The sequence below is a fragment of the Macaca fascicularis genome, chromosome 3, assembly GCF_037993035.2.
Source record: "Macaca fascicularis isolate 582-1 chromosome 3, T2T-MFA8v1.1".
Lineage (NCBI taxonomy): Eukaryota > Metazoa > Chordata > Mammalia > Primates > Cercopithecidae > Macaca > Macaca fascicularis.
The window spans coordinates 58514508-58537397 of NC_088377.1; the positions used below are offsets into that span (position 1 = coordinate 58514508).

Consider the following 22890-nt stretch of genomic DNA (forward strand, 5'->3'; position numbering starts at 1 on the left):
AATAACACAGTGAGATAGGTTGCAACTCTTCCTCAACAGGCCAGCAGTGAGTCCTATAGGATGAGACTGGTCAAATCAAGTTGACAGGCACTTATGGGACTGTTACCATGGAGACTGCATAATATAAAACACCTTCTGGTGAAAGGTATGAAATGAGAAAACTTCTATAACAAGAACCACGATGGATGTGATGTTCAGCTTTCTGATAGAATAGAGCTAGAATGACTTTCAGAGCCAGGAAATATGGGACATTTCAGAGTCAGTTTCATAAAAGGCATCATCCGGTGATTGCTGTATCCATGTCTGCAGCCGATAGGAACAGAGCAGAAGTTCAGATGCTTCCCTACATCTCTGTGATCAGCTGAGTGCTACTTACCTTTCCTGGACGTTTTTTTGGGTTCTGCTAGTCAAATCACTGTAAGTGACTTCTTGCATTATTTCAGACACACACATAGTGGTTCTACGGTGGGGTCGTTGGACAAGCAGCGTCCCCATTGCTGAGAGCTTGACAGCTTTTTTGTTTTTTTTTTTTTTGAGACAGTGTATTGCTCTGTCTCCCAGGCTGGAGTGCGGTGGTACTATCGTAGCTCACTGCAGCCTTAACCTCCTGGGCTCAAGGTGTCCTCCCACTTCAGCCTCCTGAGTAGCTGGAACTACAAGTGTGCACCACTGTGCCTGACTAATTTTTTAAATTTTCATTTTTGTAGAGATGGGGTCTTGCTATGTTGCCCAGTACAATCTCAAACTCCCCTGGGCTCAAGCCACCCTCCTGCCTCTGCCTCCCAGAGTGTTGGGATTACAGGCATGAGCCACCATGCTTGGCCACTGAGAGGTTTTTGAAAATGCAGATTCTTGACTGGGTTTGGTGGCTCTCACGCCTGTAATCCCAGCACTTTGGGAGGCTGGGGTGGGCAGATCACCTGAGGTCAGGAGTTTGAGACCAGCCTGGTCGACATGGTGAAACCCTATCTCTACTAAAAATACAAAAATTAGCCAGGTATGGTGGCACACGCCTGTAATCCCAGCTACCTGGAAGGCTGAGGCAGGAGAATCACTTGAACCTGGGAGACAGAGGTTACAGTGAGCTGAGATCATGCTACTGCACTCCAGCCTGGGCGTCAGAGCAAGACTCTGTCTCAAAAAAACAGGCAGATTCTTGTCCAGCCCCCACCCCAGATCTGCTGAATCAGAGGCTCTGGGAGTGGGGGCCCCATCTGTGTTTAACAAGCCCTCCATTAGAGCTGGGATGCTGCTGACGTTGGGGAAGTGGGGATTGCGCAAGGCTGTGGTGAGCTATGGTCACACCACTGTATTCCAGCCTGGGCCACAGAGGGGTGAGACCCTGCAGAAGAGAGAGAGAGAGAGAGAGAGAGAGAAAGGAAGGAAGGAAGGAGAAAGAAAAAAGAAAGAGAAAGAGAAAGAAAAACAAAGAAAAAAGAAAGAGAAAGAAAGAAACAAAGAAAGAAAGAGAAAGAGAAAGAGAGAAAGAAACAAAGAAAGGAGAAAGAAAAAAAGAAAAAAAGAAGAAAGAAAGAGAAAGAAAGAGAGAAAAAAAGGAACACTCACTCCAGAGTTTTTCATTCAGTAGGCCCGGAGTAGGATGGAGTTGCTGGGGACAGGAGGGGTGTGTGTGTGTGTGTGTGTGTGTACGTGTGTGTACGTGTGTGTGTTGTTGGGGACATTAAATCAGGGGTGTTGAAGAAGATGGCTCTTTACATTCAGCTGTTAAAGAAGACTGCATAGCAAAAGAAAAAGGTCAAGGTTGTATCCACATGCCTTTAAAGAATGTAAAAATCACTCAAGCTCAAAAGGAGAAAGAGAGAGAGAGAGAAAGAAAGAAAGAAAGAAAGAAAGAAAGAAAGGAAGGAAGGAAGGAAGGGAGGGAGGGAGGGAGGGAAGAGAAAGAACAAAAGAAAGAAAGAAGAAAGAAATAAAGAAAGAGAAAGAAAGAGAAAGAGAGAAAGAAAAAGTAAGAAAAGAGAGAAAGAAAGAACAAAGAAAGAGAAAGTGAGAAAGAAAAAGAAAGAAAAGAGAGAAAGAAAGAACAAAGAAAGAAGAAATAAGGAAAGAAAGGAGAAAGAAAGAGAAAGAGAGAAATAAGAAAGAAGGAATGAAAGGAGAAAGAAAGAGAAGGAAAGAAAGAAGAAAGAAGAGAAAGAAGGAAAGAAAGGAGAAAGAGAAAGAAAGAGAAGGAAGGAAGAAAGAAAGAAGAAAAGAAAGAGAAAGAAAGAAATGAAAGAAAGGGAGGGAGGAGAAAGAACAAAAGAAAGAAGAAAGAAATAAAAATGAAAGAAAGAAAAAGAAAGAGAAAGAGAGAAAGAAAAAGAAAGAAAAGAAAGAAGAAGGAAAGTAGAAAGAGAGACAGAAAGAAGTAAAGAAAAAAGGAGAAAGAAAGAAAGAGAAAGAGAGAGAAAGAAAGAAGAAAGAAGGAAAGAAAGGAGAAAGAGAAAGAAGGAAAGAAAGGAGAAAGAAAGAGAAACAAAGAAAGAAGAAAGAAAGAAGAGAAAGAAGAAAGGAGAAAAAGAAAGAAGGAGGGAAGAAAGAAAGAAGACAAGAAAGAAAGAAAGAAAGAGAGAAAAAGAAAGAAAGAAAGAAAGGGAAGGAAGGAAGGAAGGAAGAGCGGGCTTTGATGAAGTGCATCGGGGATCCTAGGCATTGCATTACCTCAGGGAAACTAAGTGGATGTCAGAATGTCTTTCCCGTCTCCTTCTTTTCCTCTACACTTTCTCCCTTGCCCTCTGTCCTGCAGTGGTGCACGGTTCCCCAGTTAGCTGAGAGGACACATCTGTGCCCTGGAGGTCGGCAGGAAGCCACCTACTCCAGAGCAATTGGCTGAAACAGCAGCACCAGTGCCAGCTGAGAGTTTGATACAAATGAGATTCTCAGCCCTATTGCAGAATTACTGAATCAGACGAGGTTGGGAATTTGTGTTTTAATAAGCTCTCCAGGCAATTAAGCAATTGCTAGACACCCACTCTGGAGTTTTTTGATTCAGTAGGCCCGGAGTAGGATGGAGTTGCTGGAGACAGGAGGGGTGTGTGTGTGTGTGTGTGTGTGTGTGTGTGTGTGTGTGTTGTTGCTGACGTTAAATCAGGGGTGTTGAAGAAGATGGCTCTTTACATTCAGCTGTTAAAGAAGACTGCATAGCAAAAGAAAAAGGTCAAGGTTGTATCCACATGCCTTTAAAGAATGTAAAAATCACTCAAGCTCAAAAGGAGAAAGAGAGAGAGAGAGAAAGAAAGAAAGAAAGAAAGAAAGAAAGAAAGAAAGAAAGAAAGGAAGGAAGGGAGGGAGGGAGGGAGGGAAGAGAAAGAACAAAAGAAAGAAAGAAGAAAGAAATAAAGAAAGAGAAAGAAAGAGAAAGAGAGAAAGAAAAAGTAAGAAAAGAGAGAAAGAAAGAACAAAGAAAGAGAAAGTGAGAAAGAAAAAGAAAGAAAAGAGAGAAAGAAAGAACAAAGAAAGAAGAAATAAGGAAAGAAAGGAGAAAGAAAGAGAAAGAGAGAAATAAGAAAGAAGGAATGAAAGGAGAAAGAAAGAGAAGGAAAGAAAGAAGAAAGAAGAGAAAGAAGGAAAGAAAGGAGAAAGAGAAAGAAAGAGAAGGAAGGAAGAAAGAAAGAAGAAAAGAAAGAGAAAGAAAGAAATGAAAGAAAGGGAGGGAGGAGAAAGAACAAAAGAAAGAAGAAAGAAATAAAAATGAAAGAAAGAAAAAGAAAGAGAAAGAGAGAAAGAAAAAGAAAGAAAAGAAGAAGGAAAGTAGAAAGAGAGACAGAAAGAAGTAAAGAAAAAAGGAGAAAGAAAGAAAGAGAAAGAGAGAGAAAGAAAGAAGAAAGAAGGAAAGAAAGGAGAAAGAGAAAGAAGGAAAGAAAGGAGAAAGAAAGAGAAACAAAGAAAGAAGAAAGAAAGAAGAGAAAGAAGAAAGGAGAAAAAGAAAGAAGGAGGGAAGAAAGAAAGAAGACAAGAAAGAAAGAAAGAAAGAGAGAAAAAGAAAGAAAGAAAGAAAGGGAAGGAAGGAAGGAAGGAAGAGCGGGCTTTGATGAAGTGCATCGGGGATCCTAGGCATTGCATTACCTCAGGGAAACTAAGTGGATGTCAGAATGTCTTTCCCGTCTCCTTCTTTTCCTCTACACTTTCTCCCTTGCCCTCTGTCCTGCAGTGGTGCACGGTTCCCCAGTTAGCTGAGAGGACACATCTGTGCCCTGGAGGTCGGCAGGAAGCCACCTACTCCAGAGCAATTGGCTGAAACAGCAGCACCAGTGCCAGCTGAGAGTTTGATACAAATGAGATTCTCAGCCCTATTGCAGAATTACTGAATCAGACGAGGTTGGGAATTTGTGTTTTAATAAGCTCTCCAGGCAATTAAGCAATTGCTAGACACCCACTCTGGAGTTTTTTGATTCAGTAGGCCCGGAGTAGGATGGAGTTGCTGGAGACAGGAGGGGTGTGTGTGTGTGTGTGTGTGTGTGTGTGTGTGTGTGTTGTTGCTGACGTTAAATCAGGGGTGTTGAAGAAGATGGCTCTTTACATTCAGCTGTTAAAGAAGACTGCGTAGCAAAAGAAAAAGGTCAAGGTGGTATCCACATGCCTGTAAAGAATGTAAAAATCACTCAAGCTCAAATAGCTCTCTCCCTTGATGTTAGTGGCTCATCCAAATTCCTGGTAATATTAATAACAGGGAAGAAGTAGGAAGCTGGCCATATTTCCAAAGGCAAACAGAACTTTCTTCAAGAGAAAGGGTCCCAAGGGCTTGTCAAAGGATCTCTAAAAATGGCATTGATCTTTTTTATGGCTGCGTAGTATTCCGTGATGTTTATGTACCACATTTTCTTTATCCAATCTACCATTGATGGCCATTTAGGTTGATTTAGTGTCTTTGCTATTGTGAATAGTGGTGCAATGAACATACACATGCATGTGTCTTTATGGTAGAACAATTTATATTCCTCTGGATATATACCCAATGATCGGATTGCTGGATCGAACGGCAGTTCTGTTTCTAGCTCTTTGAGGAATCCTCACACTGCTTTCTACATCCTTTACAGGAACATTGATGGGGCTGGAGGCCACGATCCTTGGCAAACCAACACAGGAAGAGAAAATCAAATACCGTATGTTCTCACTTACAAGTGGGAGCTGAATGATGAGAATACATGGAGGCAAAGAGGGGAACCACAGACACTGGGGCCTACTTGAGGATGGAGGGTGGGAGGAGGGAGAGCAGCAGAAAAAAATCACTATTGGGTTCTAGGCTTAGTGCCTGGGTGGCGAAATAATCTGTACAACAAACGTCGGTGACACGAGTTTACCTATAGAACAAACTGCACATGTACCCCTGAACCTAAAATAAAAGTTAAAAAAATGGCATTGAGCAGGAAGGTGTCTCCAGAAAGCCAGGCTTCAAGAAAATGCACTTCAAACGCTGGGTGTGGTGGACAGAACTGCGACCTGGCACTAATTCATGCGTTTCTTGATAATTATTGAAGATTACAATGCATTTGCATTGTACCATATTTTTGTGTATTTATTTACTCTTGCTTCTTGCTGTCTATCATTTAGAAGTCTGTAATAGAAGACTATAGGTGAGCCTGGGACAAACTGTAAGTCTAAGGTCTGACTTACTGTGACCCAGCCGCAGCCCCCAGCCCCCTCACCAATGTGATGCTTGTGAATTCTTTCGCCATCGTCTCTTAGGTCTCATCTTGTTATCTTTATTCCTTCTGAATCCACTGATTCTGCTTCCCTGGGGTGATTTAAAGTATCTGCGGCTCAGCTTTCTTCTTGCCGAGTCAAGCTTCCACCTTTTGCTACTAAGAACAATGCTGTCTAGGTGTGGGTCTCAGAATCTTACAAGTTCTCACCTGGAGGAAGACAATATCCCTGGGGTAGAGATGGGCTTCATCCCATCAGTAGGCAAACGTACAAAGATGCCAAGTCCCAGGAAGGAAAAAGGAGGTGGCATTTAAGAAGGAAAGGGCCAAAGCAGAAAATAAGACGAGAATGTGGAAGTAGCATATCCCTAACGCTTTCTGGCTAATTTATTCTGAGCAGCTTCTTCGCCTGGAAATGTTTCTGAAGGCAGCCCTTTTCCATTCCATCTTGAGGGCCCGTGAAAGCTTTAGGAAGAGAAACATTGCATGACTGGCCTGAGGGAGGAAATTTTTGCTGAAGCCCTTCTTTGTGAAGGTCACCAGGAAACAAGGTTACCAGCAACAGGATTATCCCCCAGGAGAGGGGAGCTGCAACTTCCATCTAAAAATCCATCCAAGCAGTAGGAGGGGAGAGATAAGGACCGAGCAACTGCCTGGAGAATTTAGACCAATGTCCTATAAGCAGAGAGGAGCAGAGCCAGGTGCAGTGGCTCATGCCTGTAATCCCAGCACTTGGGGAGGCTGAGGTGGGCGGATCACCTGAGACCACGAGTTTGAGACCAGCTTGGCCAACATAGTGAAACCCTGTCTTGACTAAAAATACAGAAAAATAGCTGGGCATGGTGGTGGGCACCTGTAATCCCAGCTACTAGGGAGGCTGAGGCAGGAGAATTGCTTGAACCCAAGAGGCGGAGGATGCAGTGAGCCGAAATTGCGCCATTGCACTGCAGCCTGGGCAACAAGAGTGAAACTCCATCTCAAAAAAAAAAGCAGAGAGGAGCTTCTAGATCATTAGTGGATCGTGGCAGCTCTGAAATAGACCGTAGTCTGAGTCAGTACCCTGTGCTTTGATGAAAATCATCTTATACTGCATTCTGACATCATCATAAATTGTGTGGCTAAGCAAAGAGGAATGACTTTGGAGCCAGACCAATATCTGGATCATGATTCTCTGTGTGACCTTGAGCAAGTAAATTTCCCTAGGCCCCAATCTTCTCATCCATAAAATGGGATAATAAGATCTATCTTATTGGGCCGGGTGTGGTGGCTCACACCTGTAATCCCAGCACTTTGGGAGGCTGAAGCGGGTGGATCACGTGAGGTCAGGAGTTTGAGACCAGCCTGGCCAACATGGTGAAACCCCATCTCTACTAAAAATACAAAAAAAAAAAAAAAAAAGAAAAAAAAAGAATTAACCGAGCATAGTGTGGTGTGCCCGTAATCCCAGCTACTTGGGAGGCTGAGGCAGGAGAATCACTTGAACCCAGGAAGCAGAGGTTGATCGCGCCACTGCATTCCAGCCTGGGCGACAGAACAAGCCTCTGTCTAAAACAAACAAACAAACCCAAAAACAAACAAACAAAAGATCTATCTTCTTGTGGAGATTATGCATATAGGAAGAAACTGGAAAATTGTGCCTGATGAATGTGAGCTCCCTTGTATATGCCTTTTAAATGTTCCTATTTCCTAATTGAACACCAGCCTCAATGGGCTGGGTACCGTGTTAAGAGCTTTGTTGGTTCTATGTACAGAGGTCACAGAGCAGCAGATCTCATGTGCAATGGGTGTGTTGTCTTCATTTACTGCGTGAGGAGCCTGAATTCCAATAAGTGAAGTTCAAGGTCATTTGGGAAAGGGTAGATGTGGGATTTGAGCCAAGAGCTTACTGTAATACCCAGGTTCAAAACTTGTGTACAAATTCTTCTTGGTTTCCTGCATAGCAATAAACAGGTCCAAAGAAAATGCACTTCAAACGCCGGGTGTGATGGACAGAACACGGCACTAATTTATGTATTTCTTGGTAATTATTGAAGCTTATCATACATTTGCATTGTACTATATTTTTGCGTATTTATTTACACTAGCTGTCTATTATTTAGAAGTCTGTAATAGAAGACTATAGGTCAGTCTGGGAAAAACCGTGAGTCCAAGATCTGACTTCTTCCCCTAATTGCCGCTTAGGAGCCCTGGACAAGTGAAGGAACTTCTGCCAGCGTCAGTTTCTCTCTCTGTAAAAGGAGCTAATAATTGCTCTGCTCATCTCAAGAATTATTTCAAAGATCAATGAGCTAATCAAAGTGAAAGCTACATCCAACTATAAATTGCCAGAGAAATACAAGATTTCATTCTTGCATCCCCCGAGGACAGGAGGAAACCCCTGCTGGGTTTTCAGCCTATTCCCTGCAACCTACAGCACAAGGCTGAGACTACCTCAGATGCTCCCAATCTTTGTTTTCATCTCTTCCTTCATTAAGTCATTCAGAACTGCAGCTAGACTCACCTTTCCCTGCAGGCTTCCTGCAAAGGCCCCCGTTGATGGGAGAAGCCTGTTCCATCCTCTAAGCTCAGCACAGAAGACCACAGCTCACTCTTCCCCACTTCCCGGCTCTATTCCTAGACCACCCTCCTCCCCTTCCCTCCCCATGGCCACCTCTGTTCAGCCAAGCAGGTCTCTCGTTTTCTTCAGTGCAGATCAGTGGTGCCTTCTGATCTTGCCTCTTTTCCTTTTCTTTTCTTTTTTGAGATGGAGTTTTACTCTGTTGCCAGACTGGAGTGCAGTGGCACGATATTGGCTCACTGCAACCTCCAACTCCCTAGCGATTCTCCTGCCTCAGCCTCCCAAGTAGCAGGGAGGGGATTACAGGCACACACCACCACATTCAGCTAATTTTTGTATTTTTAGCAGAGACAGGGTTTCACCATGTTGGCCAGGATGGTCTCGATCTCTCGACCTTGTGATCTACCCGCCTCGGCCTCCCAAAGTGCTGGGATTACGGGCATGAACCATCATGCCCGACCATCTTCCCTCTTTTTCTCTGGGGCCCAGCCCAAACTTTTCTTTCCTCTGAGGTTTCTTCTGAACACCCTGCTCTATAAAAGGGCCTGCTCCTTGTATTTATTCGTTGTAATGATCTAGCTTTCAAGATTTATTTATTTTTAATCAAGATATAGTTCACATACCATAAAATTGGCCCTTGTTCGAAAATTATGTCCAATTCAGCAGCGTTTAACATATTCGCAAGATTGTGCAACCGTCACCACTACCTAATTCCAGAGCATTTTATCACCCTAAAAAGAAATCCCAGGCATCTTAACAGTCACTGCTCATTCCACTCGCTCTGCAGCCCCAGGCAAACGCTAATCTACTGTCTGTCTCTAGGGATTTGCCTACTCTCAATCTTTCAAATAAATAGGATCATACGGTAGGTGACCTTTTGTGTCTGACTTCTTTTAGCATAATTTTTCAAGGTTCCTCCAGCTGTATGTAGCATTTATCAGTACTTCATTCCTTTTTATGACCGGATAATCGTTTATTGTATGAATATATCACTCTTTGTTTATCTATTCATAAGCTATAAACATTTGGGTTCCTTTCACCTTTTGGTTACTATGAATCATGCTGCTATGAACATCCATACACATGTTTACATGTCAACATATGTCTTAAATTCTCTTGGGTGCAAACCTAGAAGTTGAATTACTGGGTTATATAGTCTCCCCTCCACTCCATTTTTTTTTTTTGAGATGGAGTCTCGCACTGTTGCCCGGGCTGGTGTGCAGTGGCGTGTTCTTGGCACACTGCAACCTCCACCTCCCGGACTCAAGTGATTCTCCTGCCTCAGGCTCCCGAGTAGCTGGGATTACAGTCTCCTGCCACCACGCCCGGCTAATTTTTTTGTATTTTTAGTACAGATGGGTTCTACTACATTGGCCAGGCTGATCTTGAACTCCTGACCTCATGATCCACTGGCCTTGGACTCCCAAAGTGCTGAGATTACAGGCGTGAGCTACTGCGTCCAGCCTATGTTTCTTTCTTTCTTTCTTTTTTTTTTTTTTGAGACGGAGTCTCACTCTATCGCCTAGCCTGGAGTGCAGTGGCACGATCTCAGGTCACTGCAAGCTCCACCTCCTGGGTTCACGCCATTCTCCTGCCTCAGCCTCCCGAGTAGCTGGGACTACAGGTGCCCGCCACCATGCCTGGCTAGTGTTTTTTTTGCATTTTTAGTAGAGACGGGGTTTCACTGTGTTAGCCAGGATGGTCTTGATCTCCTGACCTCGTGATCCACCCGCCTTGGCCTCCCAAAGTGCTGGGATTACAGGCTTGAGCCACCGCACCCGGCCTATGTTTCATTTTTTTAAGGAACTGACCTTTTTGTCTCTTACTGAATATATCATGCTGCTGGTGATCTTTTCTATCTTCCCACTAAATCTTGGGCTCTTTTTCAGCACAATACTTGGCACAGTGGAAGCTCCGAAAGTATTTGGGAATGAAATGTGAGCTGAGGAGGCTGCCGCAGGAGGACACAGAGGCAGAGTTTCCTGTTTTCCTGCAAGCTTGTTCACAGGCTCCATGCACGACAGACTGGTGGCTGCCTCAGCGAGACCTGGGTGTGCAAGCTCTAGCGACAGACTGCTGGAGTGTTGCTTTTCCTCTCTTATTTTAACAGCCATTCACACTGCTCCACTCGGCAAATGACAGGCAGTGGTTCTTGGCTTTTCTCCTGGAGACGGTCATCTGCAGAGACTCTGCCACTCATCAGCCCGTGGCCCTGGAGACAATAGGTTCATAATCCCTCTGGCTTCAATCTCCACGTTTGGGAGCTGCGCTGCACGTCTTCAGAGACACCGGCTTCCAAATGAGGCAAATCAGAGCCATGAAAATTCTGATTCCTTGCTCCGTGACAGACCAACAGAAGTCATATTATTTTTGGCAGGGAGCTGAGGGTGCAGGGAAGTTAAAAAACAAAACAGTAGCCATCCCAGCTCAGGTGATTCTTAGGATAACCAGAGCCACCAGGCCTAGGAGCTATTTTTGCTCTGCGATCCTTCCAGTTCTGATATTTTATGATTCTACAAAATTGGCTACTTATGCACCCTAAAACGGAACTAATTCAGAGCTTTTGAAAGAGAATTTTGTATACACCAGTGATATCAGAAATGCCCAGGCACCCAAACAAAACCCAAAGGAAGAGATGGAGGATGCGGCTTCTATGGAATAAGAGTGAGGTTGGTATGTTTCATGACGCTTTTCTTAAGAGGAAGATAAATCATGCTGACTTGTGGGGCTGGGAGCTGGTCTCTTCTCCCCTACAAAATCTCATGCCCCGTATCTCAGGTTTGCTAGACCCCAGACAGCTGTGTTTTGCTTTGAGGGTCCTACAATGGACTCTGGTGCAGTAGCCAGGCATTGTTTTTGTCTCTCTGGAAGCCCTACCCCTTGTTCTAATAACAAAATTCACCTTTTGTGCTTGGGACCTGCACCACTACATCTAGTGGAACTTAGTTCCTGACTTCACCTTTTCCACCATCACAAACCAGGTTGCCCGGGTGTCGTACCCAAAGATTGTTCTACAGTAGGCACCTGAGTTAAACAGGTTTGACTGGTGCTCCTTTTTGGATGAAGACAGATCCTGAGAGATAACATCTTGAGACCTTGTGAAGACAGAGTCTGCCCAAGAGTGGAGCTAACAGGGAGTTAAAAAGGACAGAGAGAGGGAGAGGCAGACAGCAGGCAAGAGAGAGAGAGACAGAGACACAGAGAGAGAGAGAGAGAGGAGAGAGATGTTGCTTGAACTCTTTGAGTCCAGGCCACCCAAAGTTCACGCGCTTGACTTCCCCCATTATTTGAGCCAGTGATTTTTTTTTTTTTTTTTTTTTTGAGATGGAGTCTTACTCTGTCGCCCAGGCTGGAGTGCAGTGGCATGATCTCGGCTCACTGCAAGCTCTGCCTCCCGGGTTCACGCCATTCTCCTGCCTCAGCCTCCCGAGCAGCTGGGATTACAGGCGCCCACCACACACCCGGCTAGTTTTTTGTATTTTTAGTAGAGACGGGGTTTCACTGTGTTAGCCAGGATGGTCTCGATCTCCTGACCTCATGATCCGCCCGCCTCGGCCTCCCAAAGTGCTGGGATTACAGGCGTGAGCCACTGCGCCTGGCCAAGCCAGTGATTTTTAGTTTAAAAGAATCTCAGTTGGCTTTCTTTTATTTGCAACTGAAACTATCTTTTATTTATTTATTTATTTTTAGAAACTGGGTTTCACTCTGTCGCCCAGGGGGAATGCAGTGGCATGATCATAGCTCACTGCAGCCTCGATTTCTTGGGCTCAAGGAATCCTCCTGTCTCAGTCTCCTGAGTAGCTGGGACTGCACCATGCTTAACTAATTTTTAAAAAAATTTTTTTGTAAACATGGGTCTCACTATGCTGCCCAGGCTGGTCTCAAACTCCTGGGCTCAAGTGATCCTTCCACCTTTGCCTCCCAAAGTGTTTGGATTACAGGTGTGAGCCACCATGCCTGGCCGATAAGAGTCTTTTTATTTTTATTTTCTTTTTCTGAGACGGAGTTTTGCTCTGTCACCCAGGCTTGAGTGCAGTGGTGTGATCTCGGCTCACTGCAACCTCTGCCTCCGGGGTTCAAGCAATTCTCCTGCCTCGGCCTCCCAAGTAGCTGGGATTACAGGCGCCCACCACCATGACCAACTAACTTTTTTTTTTCTTTGTATTTTTAGTAGAGATGGGATTTCACCATGTTGGCCAGGCTGGTCTTGAACTCCTGACCTCGTGATCCATCCGCCTCAGCCTCCCAAAGTGTTGGGATTACAGGGCCAAGAGTCTTGATGGATACTCTTGATATCCCCAATGTGGGTAGTGATTTGAGTCTAGGAATGAGTGTGTCAACAGCAAGACTCCCACCCCCTGCATTTGGTTCTTGCTTCATGAAGATGTGGCGCTCCAGCAGCAGCACATACTCAGCAATGTCTCCAGGTAAAAAAAATAACCAGAAGATAACTGAAGCTAGGAACTGGTTAGCCTTGTGTTTCATTCATTCACTTCCAGTGCTTACTAATGTGTTGAGTTTTGTACTGCATATTGTCATGGATGACGTTGTTTAATCCTCATAACAACTATATGAGGTAGATTGTATCATGATTCCCCTTTCACAGATGGAGAAAATGAGGTTCTCTATATTTACTCAAGTGCCTCACTCAAGTGAGTGCATGCTGGGGAAGGATTTTAAGCCAGGCTTGTCTCGGGTGCAGAGCTGGAGCTCTTAACCAGCTCTGTTTTAGTGTGTTTATACAAAACAGCTCTCTGGGTCTCTATTTTTTTTGTTGAGACAGAGTCTCGCTCTGTTGCCCAGGCTGGAGTGTAATGGTACGATCTCAGCTCACTGCAACCTCCGCCTCCTGGGTTCAAGTGATTCTCCTGCCTCAGCCTCCCAAGTAGCTGGGATTACAGGTGCCCGCCACTGCGCCCAGCTAATTTTTTTTTTTATTTTTGTATTTTTAGTAGAGACGAGGTTTCACCATGTTGGCCAGGCTGGTCTTGAACTCCTGACCTCAAGTGATCCACCCACCTCAACCTCCCAAAGTGCTGGGACAACAGGCATGAGCCACTGTGCCCAGCTGGGTCTCTATTTTGTGTTTCAGAATCTCATTGCTTCCTACAGGTTTCCTGCGAAGGGTCCCCAAACAGAAGAAAAATTCCTTTTTGTCTGAAGTTCCAAATCTCTTTGAAAACTGTCCTCTGTCTCACCACTGGCTACTGACCGCAGCTCCTTAACCTCCTATGTCTACCCAAGGAGAAAGGTTTTATTTCAGGAAATTCACCGCACAGGAGGACTGGGAACAGATGGCGTTGATGACATATTGTACCTTTTTCATTTAGATGGGCAGGAGAGAACCATCGTGCGCGGCCAGGTGATGGGGCAGCTCTCCCCATCCATGTGTGCACTTAATGGCCCGACAGGAACGCTGTGACTTCAGCGGGGAGGACTGCACTGGGAACCTTGGATTTGGCTGCAAAATTCCTTCTGACCTTCCACTGAGCCCAGAAGTTTCTGTATCTAAATATGACCATCATCATCCAGCCTTTTCATGGGATGGATGAGGAAAATAAGGCTCAGAGAGGTTAACCAACTTTCCCGGGGTCACACAGCTAGTTGGCACAGAATCCACACCTCTTCCCCAGGGGGCTTCCTGGGGCTGCCTGGCTTGTGTCACCATCCTTGCCACTTGTTTCTTTTGTCCATCATATGGAAGTGCTGAGTGATTCAGAGGAGCTCTGCCTTGTCTTTCACAGAAACTATTTATTCCCCAGTTGGTGATTTCGCTTTACTTGCCTCTCCCGTGCCTGTTGTCAGAATGTCTAGAAAAATCTGACAGCTGGTATTCCATTTAGGGACAACACTTGGGGGATGTGTCTTGATAGGGCGCACACACAGATCTTGCTGCGCTTCTACTCAACTTCCAAATATAATATGCTTTTGTCGGTGATGAAATGGAAAATGAGTATGGGTGATGAAACACCATTTTGTATGAAGACTTGGAAATGCCTAAGCCCACGTGAATGACCCAGGGTGACCAATGAAGACGCCAGGGCAGGGCATTGACAGGTAGACCCAGGTTACAATTCTTTTTCTTTTGTTTTGATTCAGCAATTAAAAAAAATTAGTATTTTAAGTTCCATGATACATATGCAGAATGTGCAGGTTTGTTACATAGGTAAACGTGTGCCATGGTGGTTTGCTGCACTTATCAACCCATTACCTAGGTATTAAGCCCCGCATGCATTAGCTATTTATCATGATGCTCTCCCTCCCATTGCCCCCTGACAGGCCCTGGTGTGTGATGTTCCCCTCCCTGTGTCCATCTGTTCTCATTGTTCAACTCCCACTTATAAGTGAGAACATGTGGTGTTTGGTTTGCTGTTCCTGTGTTAGTTTGCTGAGGATGATGGCTTCCAGCTTCATCTATGCCCCTGCAAAAGACATGATCTCATTCCTTTTTATGGCTGCATAGTATTCCATGGTGTATATGTACCACATTTTCTTTATCCAGTTGAAATTCTTTTCATAAGAACCTTGAGACAGGATCTCCCTCTGTCACTCAGGCTGGAATGAAGTGGCATGATTGTGGCTTACTGCAGCCTCAACCTCCCAGGCTCAAGTGATCCTCTCACCTCAGTCTCCTGAGTAGCTGGGACTACAGGTGCCTGCCACCACGCCTGGTTATCTATCTATCTATCTATCTATCTATCTATCTATCTATCTATCTAATCTGTCATTTATCTATTATCTATCATTTATCTATCATCTATTATCTATCTATCATCTATCTATCATCTATCTATGTATCTATCTATCTATCATCTATCTACCTATCAATTATCTATCTATCTATCTATCTATCATCTACCTGTCAATTATCTATCTATCTATCTATCTATCTATCTATCTATCTATCTATCTATCTATCTACCTACCTACCTACCTACCTACCTACCTACCTACCTATCTATCTAGACAGGGTTTTGCCAGGTTGCCCAGGTTGCAGGTTAAAATTCTTAGCCACTATTTGACTTGGGAAAAATGACTTCACTTTGTGGAGCCTCAGTTTCCTCATTTACACGAAAATGGCAACAGAACTTGTCTCTCAGGGCCATGCAGAGGGGTCAATGCAATGTGTTAATATTAGGTTGGTGCAAAAGTAATTGTGGTTTTTGCCATTAAAACTCTTGCCATTGCTGGGCATGGTGGCTCACGCCTGTAATCCCAGCACTTTGGGAGACTGAGGCAGGCAGATCACCTGAGGTCAGGAGTTTGAGACCAGCCTGGCCAACATGGTGAAACCCCGTCTCTACTAAAAATACAAAAATTAGCTGGGTGTGGTGGCGGGCGCCTGTAATCCCAGATACTCAGGAGGCGGAGGCATGAGAATTGCTTGAACCCAGGAGATTGAGGTTGCAGTGAATTGAGATCACACCACTTCACTCCAGCCTGGGCGACAGAGCAAGACTGTGTCTAAAAAAAAAAAAAAGAAAGAAAAAGAAAAAAATTGCCATTCCTTTTAATGGCAAAAATCGCAATTACTTGTGCACCAACCTAATAAATGACCAGCACTTGGCAGGCATGCGTGACAGTTCTCTTCCACCCTCTTCCTCCTGGACTGCATCCATATGGATTAAACAGTAAACATCCTGGAAGCAAGCATTATCAACCTTAATAGATAGTATAATGTGTCATGGGAATACTTAATAAGAATCTGGTGACCGGCAAATAGATGATTCAATCACAAAGACCACTGAATTCCATAGATGCCAGCAACTGGAACCAAATAATAAGATATAAATTCGTCTCAGTGTCATTGAGCTTATGATCTCTAAAATCGAGAATGTCTGGTGCCTAAAATGGGTGGAACTGAGGCAAAACATCTTTAAAAACTCCCTTATTCAGCATGAATGGTGAATAAGTACTTTCAGTAAACACATACTTAAATGTCCAACCTGTTATGCGGATATGGGCTTGGTAAGTTCTTTATTCAGAGTTGGGGTCTTGCTCTGCTGCCCAGGCTGAAGTGCATTGGTGAAATCATAGCTCACTGCAGCTTCGAACACCTGAGCTCAGGTGATCCCTCCACCTCATCCTCCCGAATAGCTGAGACTACAGGCATGCGCCACCATGCCTGGCTAATTTAAAAATTTTTCTTTTTGTAAGGAAGAGGTCTTGCTATGTTGCCAGGCTATGGTAATTTTTCCAAAAAATTAAGACACAAAGATTGACAAGTAACACAAAAGTATATCAAGCTGGGCACGGGGGCTCATGCCTGTAATCTCAGCAATTTGGGAGGCCGAGGATGGGAAATCACTTGAGGTCAGGAGTTTGAGACCAGCCTGGCCAACATGGTGAAATCTTGTCTGTACTAAAACACAGAAATTGGCTGGGCATGGTGGCACATGCCTGTAAGTCCAGCTACTCAGGAGCCTGAGGCAGGAGAATTGCTTGAACCCAGGAGATGGAGGTTGCAGTGAGCTGAGATCGCGCCACTGCATTCCAGCCTGGGTGACAGAGCAAGACCCTGTCTCAAAATAAAGGAAGGACGGAAGGAAAGGAAGGAAGGAAGGAAGGAAGGAAAAAAAGAGAGAAAGAAAAAAGTATATCAAGTATATTTTATCGTAATTAGGGGATTCAGAGATCTGAGAGACTGGGAGTGCATGAAAGTCATGCTTTTTTTTTTTTTAAATTTATTTATTATTATTATACTCTAAGTTGTAGGGTACATGTGCATAACGTGCAGGTTTGTTACATATGTATACTTGTGCCATGTTGGTGTGCTGCACCCATCAACTCGTCATTTACATCAGGTATAACTCCCAATGCAATCCCTCCCCCCTCCCCCCTCCCCATGATAGGCCCCGGTGTGTGATGTTCCCCTTCCTGAGTCCAAGTGATCTCATTGTTCAGTTCCCACCTATGAGTGAGAACATGCGGTGTTTGGTTTTCTGTTCTTGTGATAGTTTGCTAAGAATGATGGTTTCCAGCTGCATCCATGTCCCTACAAAGGACACAAACTCATCCTTTTTGATGGCTGCATAGTATTCCATGGTGTATATGTGCCACATTTTCTTAATCCAATCTGTCACTGATGGACATTTGGGTTGATTCCAAGTCTTTGCTATTGTGAATAGTGCTGCAATAAACATACGTGTGCATGTGTCTTTATAGCAGCATAATTTATAATCCTTTGGGTATATACCCAGTAATGGGATGGCTGGGTCATATGGTACATCTAGTTCTAGATCCTTGAGGAATCGCCATACTGTTTTCCATAATGGTTGAACTAGTTTACAATCCCACCAACAGTGTAAAAGTGTTCCTATTTCTCCACATCCTCTCCAGCACCTGTTGTTTCCTGACTTTTTAATGATCGCCATTCTAACTGCTGTAAGATGGTATCTCATTGTGGTTTTGATTTGCATTTCTCTGATGGCCAGTGATGATGAGCATTTTTTCATGTGTCTGTTGGCTGTATGAATGTCTTCTTTTGAGAAATGGGAAAGCCATGCTTTTAACCAAATATTCTCATGAGTCTGGGGACATATAAAGTTCCAATAGTATGTAATGCCAGAGAGTTCCTGAATCCAGAGGGGCAAAAGGAATTCATACGCACAAAGCACCCAGCACCACGGATGGAATGTGGTCAGCACCTAACTCAGTTTGAGTGATTTTCCATCTGGAAGCCGGGTGTGATTGATGGAAAGGTCGACAGCAGACCCCTGAGCTAAGGTCTTCTAGCCTCCTCCCTGCCTTCAAAAGGGTTTCTGTAGGGAACTCCTTTTGGTGCTCTAGGAAAATTAGTTCTATATGCAATGTGAGCCCCTCACACAGGGTTTTTGGAGAGGTCAGGAAGACTTCCCTTCTTTTTTTTGGACAGTCTTACTCTGTTGCCCAGGCGGGAATGCAGTGGCACGATCTCGGCTCACTGTAACCTCTGCCTCCCGGGTTCAAGCTATTCTCCTGCCTCCGCCTCCTGAGTAGCTGGGATTACAGGCACCTGCCACCACACCCAGCTAATTTTTGTATTTTTAGTAGAGACAGGGTTTTGCCGTGTTAGCCAGGCTGGCCTTGAACTCCTGACCTCAGGTGATCCTCCCACCTCAGCCTCCCAAAGTGCTGGGATTACAGGAAGGAACCACTGCACCCAGTCAGGCTTGCCCACTATCTAGCTTGGAGTTTCATCCCATTTCTTCTTGTCCCTTCCTTGGGAGACAATGAAAAAGTTGTTGCTTCCGTGTGACTGCAGGGTTCTCACACCACAAAGATAAGGCAGACTGGCTTATTGGAGGGGCTGTGTATTTGTGTATATGTGTGTGTGTGTGTTGTTTGTGTTGACCTAAAAATTAAACAAGTAAAGATAACAAAATCAAACCAAAACTAAAACCTTTCCCATCAAAAGTGCCACAATCTTTGGGGTCTTATCTTTTTCTTTATTCTTTATTCTTCCATTCATGTAGAAGGAATAGTCAATATTGCTGACTTAATGAAGACCATCTGAGCACCTTAGTAAAATTATCAGACCCAAAATTCAGACAAATGAAAAATAGAATCATTGCTATAACATGGGCCAGCCACCGTGGCTCACACCTATAATCTCAGTCCTTTGGGAGGCTGAGGTGGGATGATCACTTGAAGCCATGAGTTCAAGAACAGGCTGGGTGACACAGCAAGACCCTGTTTCTACAAAAGTAAAAAAATTAGCCTGGCATGGTGGCACACGACTGTAGTCCCAGCTACTCAGCAGGCTGAAGCAGGAGGACTGTGTGAACCTGTGAATTCCAGGCTCTAGTGAGCTGTGGTTGTGCCACTGCATTCCAGCCTGGGTGACAGAGCAGGACTCTCTTTATTTTATTTAAATAAATAAATAAATAGGCCGGGTGCGGTGGCTCATGCCTGTAATCCTAGCATTTTGGGAGGCCGAGGTGGGCAGATCACGAGGTCAGGAGATGAAGACCATTCTGGCTAACACGGTGAAACCCCGTCTCCACTAAAAATACAAAAAATTAGCTGGGCATGGTGGTGGACGCCTGTAGTCCCAGATACTCGGGAAGCTGAGGCAGGAGAATGGCGTGAACCGAGGAGGTGGAGCTTGCAGTGAGCCGAGATCACGCCACTGCACTCCAGCCTGGGTGACAGAGCGAAACTCTGTCTCAAAAATAAAACAAAAACAAAAACAAACAAACAAACAAACAAACAAACTGACTGGGTGCAGTGGCTCATGCCTGTATTTCCAGCACTTTGGGAGGCCAGGGTGGGAGGATCTCTTGATGTCAGGAGTTCGAGACCAACCTGGCCAACATGGCAAAACCACCGTCTCTACTAAAAATACAAAAATTAGCTGGGTGTGGTGGCACATTTCTGTAATCCCAGCACTTTGGGAGGCTGAGGTGGGAGGATCACTTGAGGTAAGGAGTTCAAGACCAGCCTGGCCAACATGGCAAAACCCCGTCTCTACTAAAAATACAAAAATTAGCAGGACGTGGTGGTACATGCCTGTAATCCCAGCTACTCAGAAGGCTGAGGCAGGAGAATCGCTTTAACCCAGGAGGCAGAGGTTGCAGTGAGCCAAGACCGTGCCATTGCACTGGGCAACAAGAGCAAAACTCCGTATCAAAAAAATATATAAATAAAATAAAAAATAAAAGGATGCTGATGGCATTTTCAAGTCCTCCTATTAATTTCGAATCGAGTCCTTGTCCCTTGTGCTGCCCGCAGCAGCATTTTGAAACCTTTTCCACGCTCCAGATCTCAATCCCACCTCCAACTCTGCTGAGCTCCCAGCCCTCTGATGTGGGATTCTTTAAATTCCATCTCTGCCACAAAATGTCTGTTTCTTTGCCCATCTCCCAGTTTCTGGTGAAGAGGCAGATGTGCTCTTCCACCTTCTGATGGCAAAGACCTTCCTAATTGGTGTGATTACCTGTTAGATCTAATGAGAGCAGCAGGAAAAAACTTCCTAGGGATGAGGGGTTAGCAAGAGTAGAGAAGACCTGAGTGGGTGCACTCTGGGGCAGAGGGAAGAGGCCCAGCCCATTCCTTTCCCTCTCATTGGCCGTGTGGGGTTGCAAGGAGGATTCAGTTTAATGACAGAAGAATTTCATCACTTGGAAGAAATAAAGGAAACCATCTTGACCCTTCACAGTTAGGTGCTAGATTGATCGAGACTTGGGATGGAGGGAGCAGACAGAGTGAGTCAGGGATCTGAGATTGAACCGTTCTGCCCCTATAAACCTTAGGAAATTAATCAAGGAAGAAGGGCAGGAGAGAAACAAAAATAAACCAAATTTGCCGCACACTCAGCGTTGATCATGAGGTCAGCTTCTTTTCCAACTCGCTTCCTCATAGGCATTTGTTGCCTATTGCCCCAGAATCACATAGACCCTATTATAAGATTATAGTTCTTTATAATGTAATGATTTATATTCCTTTGGGAATATACCTAGTAATGGGATTTCTGGGTTGAATGGTATTTCTGGTCCTAGATTTTTGAGGAATTGTCACACCATCTTCTGATAGATTGAATAAAGAAAATGTGGTACATATACACCATGGAATACTATGCAGCCATAACAAGGAACGAGATCATGTCCTTGCAGGGACATGGATGGAGCTGGAACCCATCATCCTCAGCAAACTAACACAGGAACAGAAAACCAAACACTGAATGTTCTCACTCATAAGTGGGAACTGAACAATGAGAACATATGTTGGGGGTGGGGGATGGGGAGGAGAGCATCAGGAAAAATAACTAATGCATGCTGGCTTAATGCCCAGGTAATGGGTTGATAGGTGCTGCAAACCACCATGGCACACATTTAAATGTAACAAACCTGCACATCCTGCACATGTACCCCAGAACTTAAAAAATTAAAATTAATGAAAAAGTAAGCGAGGCGTGCGCACACTACACACACATGATTATAGTTCCTCCCTTTTTTGAGACAGAGTTTTCACTCTTGTTGCCTAGGCTGGAGTGCAATGGCACGATGTTGGCTCACTACAACCTCCGCCTCTGGGGCTCAAGCAGTTCTCCTGTCTCAGCCTCCCAAGTAGCTGGGATTCCACGCACATGCCACCACGCCTGGCTAATTTTTGTATTTTTAGTAGAGATGGGGTTTCATCATATTGGTCAGGCTGGTCTCGAACTCCTGACCTCAGTTTATCCACCTGCCTTGGCCTCCCAAAGGGCTGGGATTACAGACGTGAGCCACTATAGTTACCCTTAATTGCCCTATTGATAACAACTTGAACAGTATAGAACATTAAGTTTTCCCTTTGAGATATTCTTTAGGTTCTGCATATCAATGAGACTACTGATGTCAGCTGGTCTGAAGGACCCCATAGGGAGCTGACTTACCAAAGAATGCAGTTTCCACATCCTGATGGTTTCATCAAATCAACAACCCCAATTTTTCAGTCTCTTGCCCTTCACAATCCCCTTAAAAACCCTAGCTCAACACTCCTCAAGGAATGGATTTGAGGGTTCCTCCTGTCTCCTTGCTCAGCTACCCTACTGTCATTAAACTGTTTCTCTGCTGCAAACCCTGCTGTCTCAGTGTATTGGTCTATTACTGAACAGTGGGCATAAGAACCTGGTGGTCCTGTAACAAGATGTCAGCAAGGGCATGGTTGACATAGCTGGATAAAAGGCATGCAGGTTAGGCTAAGGGCAAAAGAGGATAGGGAGGAGTTGACAGTTTGGGAGAGATGGGGAGGCCCCAAAGGGCTCAAGGCTGGGCAGAGGAGAGGGAGATTTAGGAGGTGGAAGTAATGCAACTGTGCAATCAGGTCTTGATAGAAGAAGGGAAAGGTTCAAAATGCCAACAGGCCCCTGTTTGTGGATATGGAAGCAATATGGAAGTGAAGGGTCTCAGGTGAGTCACAGGGTCTCAGACAAACTCCTCTAGTCCTAGGATGCTAAGCAGGCACACTCAGGGCTTCAATATTCTCTTCCTAGACACCTCTGCCCAAAATGCAATCAAGGAGGCTCTTTCTTGCATGTAGAAAGGCCTATGAGCATTAAATATATTCACCCATGACTTTGATCATGCTTGATTCTTAAAACTAAACATAAATCAATGAGCTTGTGTCTGGGGGACAAAAAACCCTGACATAATGTTTTAAAGAAGTTTCTCTGGGATAAAAATATGCAAAAGGGATTATGTAATGAAGGTCCCAGAGGTCATACAAGAATGTGCAAATTACAAAATAATAGCTTTTTAAAATGAAATAAGATAATGAATTTTAAACCACTTAGTGCAGTACCTGGACTAACAGGCTCACGCCTGTAATCCCAGCACTTTGGGAGGCTGAGGAGGGGGAATCACTTGAGGTCAGGAGTTCAAGACCAGCCTGGCCAACATGGTGAAACCCCGTCTCTACTAAAAATACAAAAATTAGTCTGAGCGTGGTGGCTCATGCCTGTAATCCCAGTATTTTGGGAGGCCGAGGCGGGTGGATCATGAGGTCAGGAGATTGTGACCATCCTGGCTAACATGGTGAAAATCTGTCTCTACTAAAAATACAAAAATTAGCCGGGCGTGGTGGCGGGCGCCTGTAGTCCCATCTACTCAGGAGGCTGAGGCAGGAAGATTGCTTGAACCCAGGAAGTAGAGGTTGCAGTGAGCCAAGATCGTGCTGCTGCACTCCAGCCTGGGTGACAGGTAAGATTCTGTCTCAAAAACAAACGAA

At 44.6% G+C, this 22890-nt stretch overlaps 1 protein-coding gene across 5 annotated transcripts in view; it reads right to left on the bottom strand.

Annotated features, from left to right (window-relative positions):
* Nucleotides 1–22890, bottom strand: part of CALN1 (calneuron 1) — a 664605-nt gene that overhangs the window by 8515 nt on the left and 633200 nt on the right. The gene's annotated exons all lie outside the window — the stretch shown is intronic.